The following is a 15385-nucleotide window of genomic DNA, read 5'->3' as shown; positions in this document are numbered from 1 at the left end:
AAAAAAAAAAAAAAAAAAAAAAAAAAAAAAAAAAAAAAAAAGAGTATGGTCTCAAATGGATACGTATGGAGGATAGACTCTGAAGTAAAATAAATATGTCACACATGTGTAAATACCGAAGAGTTTCTCTGATGTGAATAAACTGTAATAGTACATAAGATCATAAGGAGATAACTGACATTGTGAAATGCGTTGCGCGAAGAAAAGAGCTAAAGGTGTAGGGAAAGTGGGAAGGGTAGGGGAAAGGGAATAAGGGAAAAATAGGAGAAAATGAAAAAATGGAAATAAAGTGTTTGTAAATGGGGAGGGGAGGAGGGGATGAAGGGAGGGCAGGGAGAAGGGGAAAAAATGAGAACCAAGACCACCTGTGATGTAAAGGTACAAGATCCCAGTAATGAATGTAACTGTACTGTATACGTAAAATGTACTAATAAACTCAATAAAAGAAAAAAAATTAAAAAAAGAGTATGGCCTCAAGATTTATACATTTATCTAGAAATGCCTTCAGTTTTTCTTCTTTGAGGCTGAATAGTACCCCACTGTTTAAAAAACACATCTATTTTGTGCATTCATCTGCTAAAGGACATATGGATTTTTTTTCAAGATTTAGCTATTACAAACTATGATGCTATAAACATGGGTGCTTGTATAGCACCAGGGAATGATGGTTTTAATAATTTTGAATCACTTTTGATTATAATTGTCTTTTAAATGTCAAAATTGTTTTGCATACATAAGAGAAAAACACACTTTGACATTTTAATTGTGATTCTTTACATTGTTTTACTAAATTTTAAGTATTTTGCATGTAAATTCATGAAAAGTGTTCATCTGTGCATTTACTTTCTGATAATATTATTATTGGTTTTTGCATTAGCATAATGCAGAACTAACAACTTCTGTTTTTTGCAACACAATGAGGAGTATTTGTACCATTTCTGTTTTCAATTTTTATTAGTATGTGTTTGAAATACAGGCTGATTGAATTTCTCAGAGAGAGTTGGGACTGGTGCATAATATGTCTTAATACTTTTTCGTCCCTTTCCACTCTTCTTCCACTACCCTTCCTTCATAGTTTGGACCCCTCCTCTTTTGCAAAAGTGTCATTTTTAATATTTAATTATTTTTTTTCTTTTTATTGAGTTTTTTGGTACATTCTAGCTATACAGTACAGTTACATTTATCATTGGGATCTTGTACCTTTACATGCCAGGTCTTGGTTCTAAATTTTGCCCTCTGTCCCCACCCTCCTTTCACCCCCTCCTCCCCTCCCCATTTACAGACACTTTATTTCTATTTTTTCATTTTCTTATATTTTTTTCTTTTCCCGTATTACCTTTCCCTTACCCTTCCCACTTTCTCTACACCTTTAGCCCTTTTCTTCCTATTTCAAATTGCTAATTATCTCATTAGGATCCTGTGTATTACTACAGTTTTTCATACCAGAGAAACTCTTCGATATTTACACATGTGTGATTTATTTATTTCAATTAGGAGTATATCCTCAATATGTATCCATTTTCCTATGAATGAATCTAATTTCTCATTGTTTAGGGCTGAGTAGTATTTCATTTTATAGAAAAGCCACATCTTTTTTTTTTTTTCAGCTTTAATTGAGTTTATTGGTACATTTTAGGGATACAGTACAGTTACATTCATTGTTGGGATCTTGTACCTCTACATGACAAGTCTTGATTCTCATTTTTCCCCTTACCTCTGCCCTCCCTTCTGAAAATAAAGTGTTTGTAGATGGGGAGCGGAGGAGGGGGTGAAACCACATCTTTTTTATCCAGTTTCCAACTGATGGGCAAATGGGCTGTTTCTGTTTTAGCTCTTACAAACTGCGCTGCTATAAACATGGGTGAGCATATATCACTATGGTATGATTCTTTTCATTATTTTGGAAAGATACCCAGCAGAAGAATGGCTGGGTCAAATGGAACCTCTAGTCCCAGCTCTTTGAGGTATCTCCATATTGATTTGCGTAGTGGTTGCACCAGTCTGCACTCCCACCAACAATGGAGAAGGGTTCCTTTCTCCCCACAACCCCGCTAACATTTGTTATTGGTTGATTTCTTGATAGCAGCCATTCTTTTTGGGGTGAGGTGGAATCTCAGTGTTGTTTTCATCTGCATCTCTCGAATGACCAGTGATGTGGAACATTTTTTCATGTATTTACTTGCTAGTTTTACTTCTTTGTCTGAGAAATGTCTGTTCATTTCAGATGCCCATTTTAGAATTGGGTCTTTATATTTGGGGGGCTTACTGTTTTGAGTTCTTTATATATTCTAAATAATAGTCCTTTGTCTGAGGAGCAGCTGGTAAAATATTTTCCCCCGTTGTAGGTTGTCTCTTAGTTCTGTTGATGGTTTCTTTTGCAGTGCAGAAGCTTTTCAATAAGATGAGATTCCAGTTGTTGATTCTTTCTGCTAGTTCCCGTGATACTGAGGATTTGTTCATAAAGACTTTTCCTATGCCAATTAAAATCCAAGTGGATTAAAGATCTAAATATTAAAACAGAAACACTAAACTTGCTGGAAGATAAGTTAGGCAGAACTCTGGAAGTGTCATTTGTTTTTGAAATGTTTAACTAAACTAACAAATAGAACTAGAACACTCTGCTTGAAAGGATTTTATGTACTGATCCAATATATTTAATAAATATGTGGTAAATCAGATTAGATATTTCTCTGTATGTAAATTGTCTTAGACTGTACCTTTAAAGGAATTGTTAAACTTCACCTAATTTTTCAATATTTTATGCATAGTTGTTCATAATTCTTTATTATCATTTTGGTTTCCATGGCATCAGTGGTAACAATCCTTCTTAATATCTGTCATTAATAAGTTATTTTTTCTCTATTTTCACTTGGTGTCATGGTTAGATGTTAATCAATTTTATTGATATTTTTCAAAATTTAGCTTCTGTTTTGCTTGATCTTCTCTATTGTTTTCCAGTTTCCAGTTTCACTGATTCTTGCACTCATTGTTTTGTTCTTTTGTTTGTAGTATATTTGCATTGCAACTTTTTTCTCTAGTTTCTTTTTACTTCTTTATCTTTTTGATTTATATTTGATTTTTAGTACATGTTTATAGTATTTAAAATGAAAGTTTAGATTACTGATTTTATACATTTTTTAAACAAAACATGAATTCCATGCATACGTTAATGCTAAATTTCTCTCTAGGTACTTCTTTTCTGTATCCAATAAAGTTTAATAATTATATTTTTATTTAGTTCAATATATTTTAAATTTCTTTGAAGAGTTCTTTGATCTACTCATTAATTAATAATATTTTTTCAGTTGTACCTTAATCTTCAAACATTGTGTCTGTGTTTTTCCAGCTATCCTGCCATCATCATTTTTTATAATAATTTAATTCTGTTCAAGAACATACTTTAGAGCTTGGCGTTGTGGTGCACGCCTGTAATCCCAGCACTTGGGAGGCTGAGGCAGGAGGATCGCTGTGAGTTCAAGACCAGCCTAGGCTACATAGTGAGTTCCAGTTCAGTCTCAACTACATAGTGAGACCCTGTCTCAAAAACAAAACAAAACAAAACAAGAAGAAAAAAGAAACATACTTTATGTAATGTTTATTTTTTAAAATTATAAATTTCTACATTTTATGGCACATAATTTGTTATGTACAAGAGAATATCTCCTGTGAGTTTGAGAAGATTGTATGTTTCATAGTTCATGAATGGATTAGTATATACATGTCAATTAAATCCAATTTATTTATGGTACTGTTCCTTCCAACTATACCATTACTGATTATTTGATTGTTGCATCTAGGGATTTCTGAGAGAGTTGTGTCAAAATCTGTATTAGTAAATTATGCATTTCTCCTTTAATTCTGTATGCTTTTGCTACTTATATTGTGGTGTTCTTTGTGAGGCAATGCACATTAATAGACATCATATCTTCTTGATCACTGTTTGCCTGCATCTTTTTGTAATATCTCACTGTATCCCTGACCATATTGCTTTACTGAAGTATACTGTGTATGGCATCAATAAAACCATTATGCCTTTTAATGGTTATCATGTTATACATTTTGTATATTGATGAAACCTAATTTGTCATTTCTTTATTTTATGGATAGTGATTTTGGTGTTTTACGTATTTCTGCATCCTAAGATATTCTTCTATTGTTTATGAAGATTTATAGCTTTACTGTTTACATGTTATGGATTAATATCATTAAGAATTGTGATAACTGCGTCAATGTTAATTTTTTTCTATTTGTGTTCCATTTTTCAAACATGAATGGTAAAAAAAATTCACCTTTGATATTGTACATTCATAAAAATAAGGACAAAATGCATCATTTTGAGCAACATGGATGGAAGTGGAGATCATTATGCTAGATGGAATAAACCAGGCATGGAAAGACAATACTGTATGGTCATATATATAAAATCCAAAATAATTGATATCATAGAAATTGATAATAGAAGAGGGGTTACCTAGGACTAGAGATAAAACAAGTAACATAGGGGATCAATGGGCAATAAGTTAGAGTTAGACAGGAGTAAGAAATTCTGCTACAACATTGCATATTGCAATGATCATAGATAGTAATGTAATCTGTATTTCAAAAGGCTATAAGAAATGATTTTGAACCTTTTCACCACAAACAAATGTTGAATGCTAGAGGTGATAAACAGATTTTACCTGATTAAAGCATTGCACGATATATACATGTAGTAATATTAAGTGGTAGCCCATTCCAATGGACAATTTTCATGTATTAATTGAAATTAATTTAAATTAAAAAAGGAAAAATTTTCCCCAGTGAATATCATTGTAAAAAATCAGCTGGATATATTTATTGAAATCATTTTCTGAGCCAGGGATTTAGCTCAGCGGTTCCACTGACGGCCTCGCAAGCTCAAGGACCCGAGTTCAATCCCTGGTACCAAAAAAAAAAAAAAATCATTTTCTGAACCTCAGATTTTTCCACTGATCTCTGTGTCTGTTTCTCAATAACTGCCATATATTTATGAATATGACAGCAATTTAATACTTTTTTGAAAGTAGACTGAATCAATTCAGTATTTTTCATTTTTTAATATTGTTTGAGCCATCTCAGTTTCATTATCCACCTATCTAGATTATAAAATAATTTTGACTCAATCTATCAATAATATTGCTGGTATTTTGATAATAATGAAAACTTTATATCAATTTTGAGAGAATCAGTAGCTTTATTACTCTTTTGGCCTTCTGTTCTATGAACTTGGCATCTCTTTCTCCCAATTATTTAAGTATTACTGAATCTTTTCTTTTCACCAGTGTTGAAGATTTTTTTCTCCAGAGATAACCTCCATTGCTTCTTCCAGTCACCAGGAGCCACTGTAGAAGGAGCACTACTCCAGCCACTTTGCTGCCAGTTTAATCAGGCAGCCTCAGCTACACCTCTCCTTCCTTTCTTCCCTTATTATCTACCCAGGAGCTTTTGTGATGCACATTGATCCCTGATTGTGCCTCAGCTCAAATTTGTTTTTAGGGTTTTTTTTTTTATTTGTTTGCTTGCTTTTATTTTTTTCTCTTGGGAGATTTTCTTTTCTACCTATGTGCTTATTAAAACAATAAGAACACAGTCTACACATTTAAGTCCTTTTCTGTGAGTAGGCCTCACAGAGAATCCACTGAGCTGTTGGAGCTAGTTGAAAAACAGATAGAGCCAATACATTTACCAAGTGAAATTAATTATCAAATTTGCTTTACTTATTGGCTTTACTAAATGATGAGCAGTGACATAGGGAACCCATAGAGAGGTCAATGCTTGGTACCAGCAGCAGTAATCAGTACTGCCTAGCTCAGTACCTCGTCTGCCTACCCACGTCAGAGTCTTCGCTGTTTTTCTTTCTTAAATTAGGGTGCACCAAGTTCATATTTATGTCCTTATTATTTCCTGGTGGGTTCTTTTGAAATGAAATTCCATAATGCCTTGAGTATGAATTTTTAATGTGAAATAGGGAGGAAAATTACTCCTTATGTTTTGTGTTAATGTTTTTCTGTTAATATTATATGCCCATGCTGGTTTGCTTTATTATGAACGCCCATGAATCAGAACCAATATTACACACTTTTATTCTCTTTGAACAATTGTTCAACTTTGTGTATAAAGTTTTCGCTTTTTCTTCAAGTATCATTATAAATGAAATATTATCTCAGAAGAGTATGCACTCTTCACTAATTCACTTTCTCTAACACACCGCAAAATTACCTTCTCTTTCTGTTCTTACTCATGTTCTTTCTCGACTTCTCATTATTGCTCAGACATATAATGGTTTAGGGATTATTCCTTTTGATATTTTCTTAAAAGGAAAAAGAAATACCAAATAGTCTGGGAAAATTTCTTCATTTTTGACAAATCATTGAAACTTCTTTCTATGTCACATATTAGTCAGTTCCGCTAGCTACTACTTCTCCAGTAAAATTGGAGTTCTTTTTGTTTTCCCCATTAAGTTTATTGTTATTTTTTAGGTATACAGTACAGTTACATTCATCATTGGGATCTTGTACCTTTACATGATGCATCTTGGCTCTTATTTTTCCCTATTCACCAGCCCTCCCTTCACCCCTTACACCCTTCCCTATTTACAAAGACTTTGTTTCCATTTTTTCCTTTTTTTCACATTTTTCTTCTCCTTTATTTCCTTTTGTGATTACACAAAAATATTACATAAATAATTCCGAAGAAATCTATTGATAGAAAATATCGTTATTTCTTTATTATGCCACACTATTCATTAGAGACTTCCCTTCAGAATTAAATTTAGTGTTTTACAAAATAAATTTAGTCCATCTTAAGAAACTATTCATATTTTAAAACCATTCCTTTGTGAAGAAATTAAAATCGGTGTGGGCACATCCACATACTGAGTAGGAAATGGGTAAAGTAATACAGCTCTATATAAACAGTTTCAGGATTAAAATTCCTTGGTTGTGTTTATGCCATTTCAATTAACAATGAAAACTTTAAAAGTAAGACCTTCAATTGTTTAGGTTATTATACATAGGATTGATGAAATAATTTGTCTTTTCCTGTTGAAAGTGTGAGGACTCCTTTGGTTGCTAGTTTAGGTTTAAACTAAGTAAGGCATAACTACCTAAGCAGATGGCAAATGAGACTGAGCTAGAACAGAGGTTATCATGAGGTTATCAGCCTGACGGGACTTCTCCTGTCCTGGCTTGTTTATGAGTGTTAGCCTTATTCCTTCAGGCATGCTATCATTTTATGTGTATGGAGGGAACCTTGTCCAGGGATGCATTCTGACTTTGAATATTTATTTATCTGTGATAGAAATGGACCTGGAATTGTTTCTTTCATTTGTAACTTGAAAATTCTCAGTGAATCAATGCTGAGGCATACAACTATGCTTTGGGCTACTCACTGTATTGGGAGTATGGCAAGATGCCTATTCATGAGCTTAATCATAATGGGTAGGGAAATAAGATCAATGATTTCCTACCTAGGTCACATACAAGACTGAACACGGAGAGGGACTTTACTTCCTCAAAGAAAATTGTGGATACAGCAAAAGCATATCCCTTGTGTGGACGGTTGTGAGAGGAGCATTCACCCAAACACATGTCTAATATAAGCTTCTCATTCAGAGAGCAAAGTTATCCATGAACGCACTGAGGTCAAAAATAAATATTATAGGGGCTGAGGATTTAGCTCAGTGGTTCTGTCACCTGCCTTGCAAGCACAAGGTCCTGAGTTTTATCCCCAGTACCAAGAAAAAAATAAAATCTTATTTCTTTTTGTCTGAAAAATATATAATGCTTTTTTCCAGTGCCAGCTTCTTTCTGAAAAGTAAATGATTTGAACAACTGCATATGGTATGCCAACTTTTACACCTCTTACCCAAGTATTTGGATGTTAAAGTACCTACCTCTGAGAGAAGAGCAAATAGCAATGTTGAGTTTCCCCAGACCCTAGAATGTAAGAATATAAAGAGGTGTGATTAAATGGGCATGTGACTACTCCCAGTAGCTCTGAGAAGTATTCAGGATTTAGTACCCAGATCAGTGCAGGGTGAATGGGTTAAAAGAACTTCTTTCCACTTTCTCCTCAGAAGGTGTTGGTGGGCATCCCTTTCCAGCTGTTGTGCGAGGGTCTGGCTTCTGATTATTGTACATCTGAGACTCAAGGGCAGAAAACAGTAGATAGCTACAAACCCAAAAAGAAGTAGGAGTTTCCTATGCATTCTCTACCTGCTCACTGCAGCCATAAATTCAAGACAGCAGATTCTCCTGGAAGTAGAATGCACACCCACCAAGTGCTACAAAATTTATAGTTTAAACTTCAAATTCTGGTACTGAAATCATTTAGCTGTGGGAGTCAATAGAAAAACTGCATTCTCGAGTCTCCCTAGATCACAGAAAACAGACAAATTTTTAATTGATATATTTCCAGCAACTGTCCCCCAAGAACACATATGCAGCCTGAATGAGATGGAGGGCATTTGCCACAAATTCTCCCCTAGCTTAGGATAGAAAGAGTAAAGCATAAACTCCAGATGTTTACAACATGTTTCTTCCAACATCTACAAGAATGCCTATACTTCTAACGCACACACAGATCATTCTTCAGGATAGGTCATATATTAAGTGAAAAAATGTCTTAGCAATTTTAAGAAGATTAAAAAAATAGCAGATATCTATTTTGATCCCAATGCAATGAAACCAGAAATCAAACTCAACAATTAAAACAGAAAAAGTATCACAAATATATGAAAGGCAAATAACATTTTGGAATAACCACTAGGTAAGACAAGTGATGGAGATTTGCAAAATTATACTGAGATGAATAAAAACAAAAGCACAACATACTAGCAAAAGCAGTAATAAGAGGCCTGTCGAGGGTGGTAATCTAAGAAAGTACTGTGAACTATGGTGTGCATTTATAGCCCTAGCTGCTTTGGAGGCGGATGTGGTAATATTTCTTGAGCCCAAGATTTCATGATTGGTTGAGTACTAGACCTTAAGAGCAACTTTGGTGACAGAGAAAGATTGTATCTCAAAACAAAAGAAAGACAAATAAGAAAAAAAATAATTTGTCCTTCAGATCATTCAAATGATTATTCATTTTTACCATAATTTTATTGCACCTTGTGGTAAAAAGCATTTCTACACTTCATACATTAATAATATTCCTATGCTATGGATTCTGTACTCTCCTTACCTATTCATTTTGAAATGTGTCAATTAAAAAATTTTAAAAAGTAGAAGAAACATCTCAAATACAGTGCTTTATACTTCAAGGCACTGGTGACAAACAACAAAATAAAACCAAAATTATCAGAAGGAAGGAAAAAAAGTAAAGTTCAAACATGAAATGATCAAATAGAGATCAGAAATGCTGTAGGGTTGTAAAAAAAAACCTAAGAAATGGTTGTTTGAAAATATAAAGAAAATAAACAATGCCCCCTCAGCTAGACTAACAAAAAGAAGAAAGACAATGATAATAAAGTCAGAAATGAAAAAAGGAGCTACTAAAACGTATGACTCATAGGAAAAAAGATCATAAGCGGCTATTATCAACAATTATGTGCCAAGAAATTGGGTTAAATAGAGTAAATGGATAAATTTCTAGAAACATACAACTTACCAAATCTGAGTAAAAGAGTAATGGCCTGAACAAACAAATTATAACTAAATAAATTGAAAGAGTAATGAAATATCCTCCAACCAAATAAAAGTCCAAGACCAGATGGCTTTAGGGCCGAAATCTACCAAATCTACTCAGAGAAGAGCTATAAAAATTTTCCTTAAGCCCTTCCAAAATACACAAGTAAACAGAATATCACCAGTCACTGTATGTGGCCAGCACCACTGTGATACCAAAACCAAAGAAAGGCATCAAAAGAAAAAAAAATATAGGCTAATATATTTGATGAACATAGATGAAAATATTGCCAGAAAAATACTTGCAGACTTGAATTCAACAATTCATAAAAAAGATTATAAACCATAGCCAAGTGGTATTTATCCATGTGATGCAAGGTTAAAATGTGCAGATCAATTAATGTGATCTACTACACTAGCAGATTGAAAGATAAACCTACATAATCATCTCAACAGATACAGAAAAAGCACTTGATAAAATTCAACACCCTTTCCCATTAAAACTTTCAACCAGTTAGTCACAACAGAAAATTTTCTCAGCATAATAAAGGGTGTTTATGAAAAGCCTGTAGCTAATTATAATCAACCAGGAAAACCTCTAAAATATAATACAAGGGACGTATGCCCACTGACATCATTTCCATTCAATCGAGTATTTTAAGTATTTGTAAGAGCAACCAGAGAAGTAGAAAAAATAAAAAGTCTGACAATTGGAAAGAAATTAGTAAATATATTTTCATTTGCAGATGACATGTTCCTACATGTTGGAAATCCTAAAAACTCCAGTGTAAAACTCTTAGAATTAATTAATGAACTCAGTAGGGTTTCAGGATGCAAAATTAACGCACAAATAGGGTCAGGGATTTAGCTCAGCGCGTCCCCTGCCTGCCTCACAAGCACAAGGTCCTGAGTTTGAACCCTGATACCACAAAAACAAAATAACCACACAAATATCATTTCTATTTCTTTACACACTGGTAATGATCTAGCTGAGGAACAGGTCAGTAAAACAATTCAACTTATGACAGCATTAGAAAAATAAAATAACTAGGAATACATTTAGCCAAGGAAGTGAACAAACTATACACTGAAAACTATAAAATAGTGAAAAGACAAACAAATGGAAATATACATGAGACACGAGGATTGGAAAAGTTAATGTTCTAACATGTACATAGTGTCTGAAGTGACATACAGATTTAGTGCTGTCCTTGTCACAATTCCAGTGGAATTTTCGCAAATGTAAAAAACACCATACTCTTATGTAGAGAATCTCAAGAATATCAAAAACCCAAAACAATATTCAAAATGATAAACAAAGTTTGAAAGCTTCTCACTTCCCAATTTCAAATTATGCATAAAGCTATATTAATAAAGACAATATGACATTGACACAAAAAAGAAAAAAATAGACTTAAATAGAAGGGAGAAAGTTCATAAAAATAAACGCAAGCATACATGTTAACTAATTTTCAACAGGGCCACCAAGAAGGTGGATAGTCTGTTTACTGAATGATGTTGGGAAAATAGGCTCTGTACCAGCGAAAGTATAGGTCTTGAAACGTATTTTACAATTTACACAAAAAGCAACTCAAAGTGGATTAAAGACTTAAATGAAAAACCATGAAAATATGAAACTACTTGACAAAAACATAGCAGGAAATCTCCTTGATATTGGCATCTACAATGATTTTTGGTACATATCCCACAAAAAATACAGGCAAAAAAAATCAACTACCACTATAGCAAACTAGAAAGCTTTCACAGAGCAAAGGAAAAAAAATAATCAGCAGTGTGGAATGGCATTCTGTAGATTGAAGAAGATATCGGTGAAAAATATTTTTGATAACACGTTGATATCCACAATACATAAGGACTCATTAATCTCAATTGCAAGAAAAATTCAGGAGATCTGGTTTAAAATGGGCTAGTAACTTGAACACATATATGTCCAAAGATGGTATAACAATGGTTGAGTTAGGTGAAAATGTCCTAAAAAATCCCTAATTGGCTAGCTCCAGTGAAGAAATGGCACAGCAGCAGAGCATAGAGGGAGAGAGCTGCTCATAGCATGGTGGCCAAGATGCAGAGACGAGGAGCCAGGGAGGGAGACGCATCCTTCCAGGCCATGCTTGATGTGACCTTCTATTACTGACCAGCCCCACCTCCTAATGGTGAGTCAACTATTAGCTCTCATAATGCAGTCACCTTCCAAAAGACCTGTTATGAGCACATGAGGCTCTTGGGGGACAGCAAGATATAAACTATAACAAAACCAAAATGAATTTTCATATCATAATTGTTAAGATGTATATCATCAAGAAGGGAAGAGACAAGTCTCGGTAAAACTGTGGAGAGAAATGAAGCACTGTGCATTTTCGGCGTGTATGTAACTTGATAGCCATCATGAAAAATAGGCGTTTTCACCAAATAGTAAAAATAGAATACTATTTCACATAACAATCTCTTTTGCACTTTAGGAATATGCCCAAAGGGAAAAAAATCAAAGTTTTCTAAAGCCTTGTGCTCTTTGTAGAATTGTTTACAACAGACATAATATGGGAAAATATGTGTAAGCTTTGATAAATAAATAGATACATAAATGCATACACACATACCCTGACACACTGAATACTATTTAGTCTTTAAAAAAAGAAGTAGCGCTGCCATTTTATTTTCTCATTGAGTTAATTGGTACATTTTAGGTACACAGTACAGTTATATTCATCATTGGGATCTTGTACCTTTATGTGACAGGTCTTGGTTCTCATTTTTTCCCCTTGTCCCTGCCCTCCCTTCACCCCCTCCTCCCTTCCCTACTTACAGACTTTGTTTCCACTTTTTCATTTTCTTAATTTTTTTTCTTTTCCCTTATTTCCTTTCCCCTAACCTTCCCACTTCCCCTTCACCTCTAGCCCTTTTCTTCCTATTTCACATTGTCAATTATCTCATTAGGATCTTATGTACTATTGTAGTTTTTCACACCAGAGAAATTATTTGGTATTTACACATGTGTGACTTATTTATTTCACTTAAGAGTATGGACTAACTATGCATCCATTTTCCTATGAATGACTCTAATTTCCCATTCTTTTTTGGCTGAGTACTATTCCATTTTATAGAAAAACCACATCTTTATCCAGTCTCCAACTGATGGGCAACCGGGCTGTTTCCAAGTATTAGCTATTGCAAACTATAATAAACAGTGTCACTGTAAACACGGGTGCGCATATATCACTGTGGTATGATTCTTTTAATTCTTTTGGAAAGATACCCAGCAGAGGGATGGCTGGGTCCAATGGAACCTCTAGTCCCAGCTCTTTGAGGTATCTCCATAGTGGTTGCACCAGTCTGCACTCCCACCAACAATGGAGAGGGTTTCTTTCTCCCCACAACACGGCCAACATTTGTTATTGGTTGATTTCTTGATAGAAGCAATTCTTTGTGGGGTGAGGTGGAATCTCAGTGTTGTTTTCATCTGCATATCTGGAATCACCAGTGATGTGGAACATTTTTTCATATATTTACTTGATGCTTTTACTTCTTTGTCTGAGAAATGTCTGTTCATTACAGATGCCCATTTTTTTCAGCTTTAATTGAGTTTATTGGTACATTTTAGGGATACAGTACAGTTAAATTCATTGTTGGGATCTTGTCCCTCTACATGACAAGTCTTGATTCTCATTTTTTCCCCTTACCCCTGCCCTCCCTTCACCCCCTCCTCCCCTCCCCATCTACAAACACTTTATTTTCATCTTTTCATTGTCTCACATTTTTTTCTTTTCCCTTATTACCCTTCCCCTACCCATTTTTGAATCGGATCCATCATTTTTAAGACATGGATGAACCTGCAGAGCATTGTACTAAACAAAATAAGTCAAACACTTAAGAAATACTGCAATATTTCACCTATATGTGGGATTTTTTAAAAAGTTGAATATATAGAAGATGATTATTAGGGGCTGAGAGGGGAACATAATGGGGAGGTGTACGTCAGTGGCAATACACTTTTAGTGATATAGAATGCATTATTCTATATGCATAAAGTATTATAAGAACTCTATAGCTAATAATATTTTATATTTGAAATTTATTAAGAATGTAAGTATTAGGTGCTGTTTTCTCTTTGTTTGCTGCAGTACTGGGGATTGAACCCTGGACCCTCCCACTGAGATATGTCTTACATCCTTAGCCACACACACACACACACACACACACACACACACACACACCCGCACGCACAGGATCTCAATAAGTCACTAAATTGCCCGGGGTGGGCTTGAACTTCTAATCCTCCTGTCTCAGCCTCTAAGAGTGCTAGGATTAGAGGCTTGTGCAAACATCATCACAGTCAACTCATTTCAGATGTTTTTACTACACAGAAAAAAAGAAGTAGCCATGAAAAGGTGATGAACATGATAATTTGCTTATCTGTGGCAATCATTTTACCATATATACATATAACACAACATCATGGTTTAAATTTAAATATATAATAAAAATAAATTATACATATATGCCAATAGGTATGTGATGTGTTTAATTAACATGCTCTTAAAACAAAATGCAAACTCCACACTTTTTGTGCTCATCTAATTTTTTGATGGACACAATAAATGATGAATATAAAAGATCTATCGTAATTGTTAACCACAATCACTATTTTCATTGAAAACAGAAAATGATAGTAGTGGTGTTTTTATGGTCATTATCAGCATCATTCCTTTCTGTTTGCCCAAGTCCTAGAAGGATCAAACGACTAACCAGTACTCTGAGAAGGAAGAGAAAATAATTCCATACTTTAAAAGTTTGAGGATGCCTACCAGTACAGATTATGCAGCAGTTAGACAATTGTGTGGTTGTTTTATGATATTAACAGCCACTCAAAACATGTACTGCTGGAGAAGTTTCCTGGGGCATTGGGGAAGTGTGGCGGTTTCAGTGGGGTATCAATTCGATTAGCTTTGGCATCTGCCCTGGTGATTGGTGAAGCCCACATCTAAGTATTTCTGAGTGGGTAATCGCGCTGCGATCAGAGCTACTAAGTCTGATCCCTGGCCACTTCCTGTCTGGCACTGTTTGCACGTTTTGCTTTGTAGCCACCACAAACGAAGCAAGTTTCCTCCTCTATGTTCTTCCATTATGACTTTCTTTCCTTGGGCCAGCTGACTATGGACTGAACACATCTGAAATTGTGAATAAATTAAACTTCTTTTTTCAGCTCTGGATAGTGTATACCATGTCTGAGCAATAAAAATGCTGTCAAACACTGAAGGAAAGTAAAATGAAGTGAAAGGTTCACAGAAAAGGGGGAATCTAGGTATTTGAGTGCACGTCTCTGTGTGTGTGTGTGTGTGTGTGTGTGTGTGTGTGTGTGTGGGTGTGTAGAGTGTTTTTCCATTCCGTGCCCAACTCACACCCGTTTTTGTAGCTTCTTGTGTCCTTTTTCCACTTCTTATTTTAGGTCAGAGGTTTGGGTTTTTTTTCCTATCTCACCCAAAGTAAAGACGTATCTTTATTATCTAGGCTCGTTTCATGGCCTTTTATAAAAAGTCAGAAAATAGTGGCAATAAGAAGAGGTTCTTTTAAACATATGAGATTTTTAGGATTCATTTTTTGACCTTACCCAGTATGATGATTAATTTTATGTTTCTGTGTGAGTAGGTCATTTTACCCAGATATTGTGTCAAGTGCCAGCCTAGATGTTACACTGAACTTATATTTTAGATAATATGAAC

Source organism: Fukomys damarensis, unplaced genomic scaffold (assembly GCF_012274545.1).
Source record: "Fukomys damarensis isolate Sample0158 unplaced genomic scaffold, DMR_v1.0_HiC HiC_scaffold_39, whole genome shotgun sequence".
Lineage (NCBI taxonomy): Eukaryota > Metazoa > Chordata > Mammalia > Rodentia > Bathyergidae > Fukomys > Fukomys damarensis.
This window is presented reverse-complemented; position numbering follows the sequence as displayed.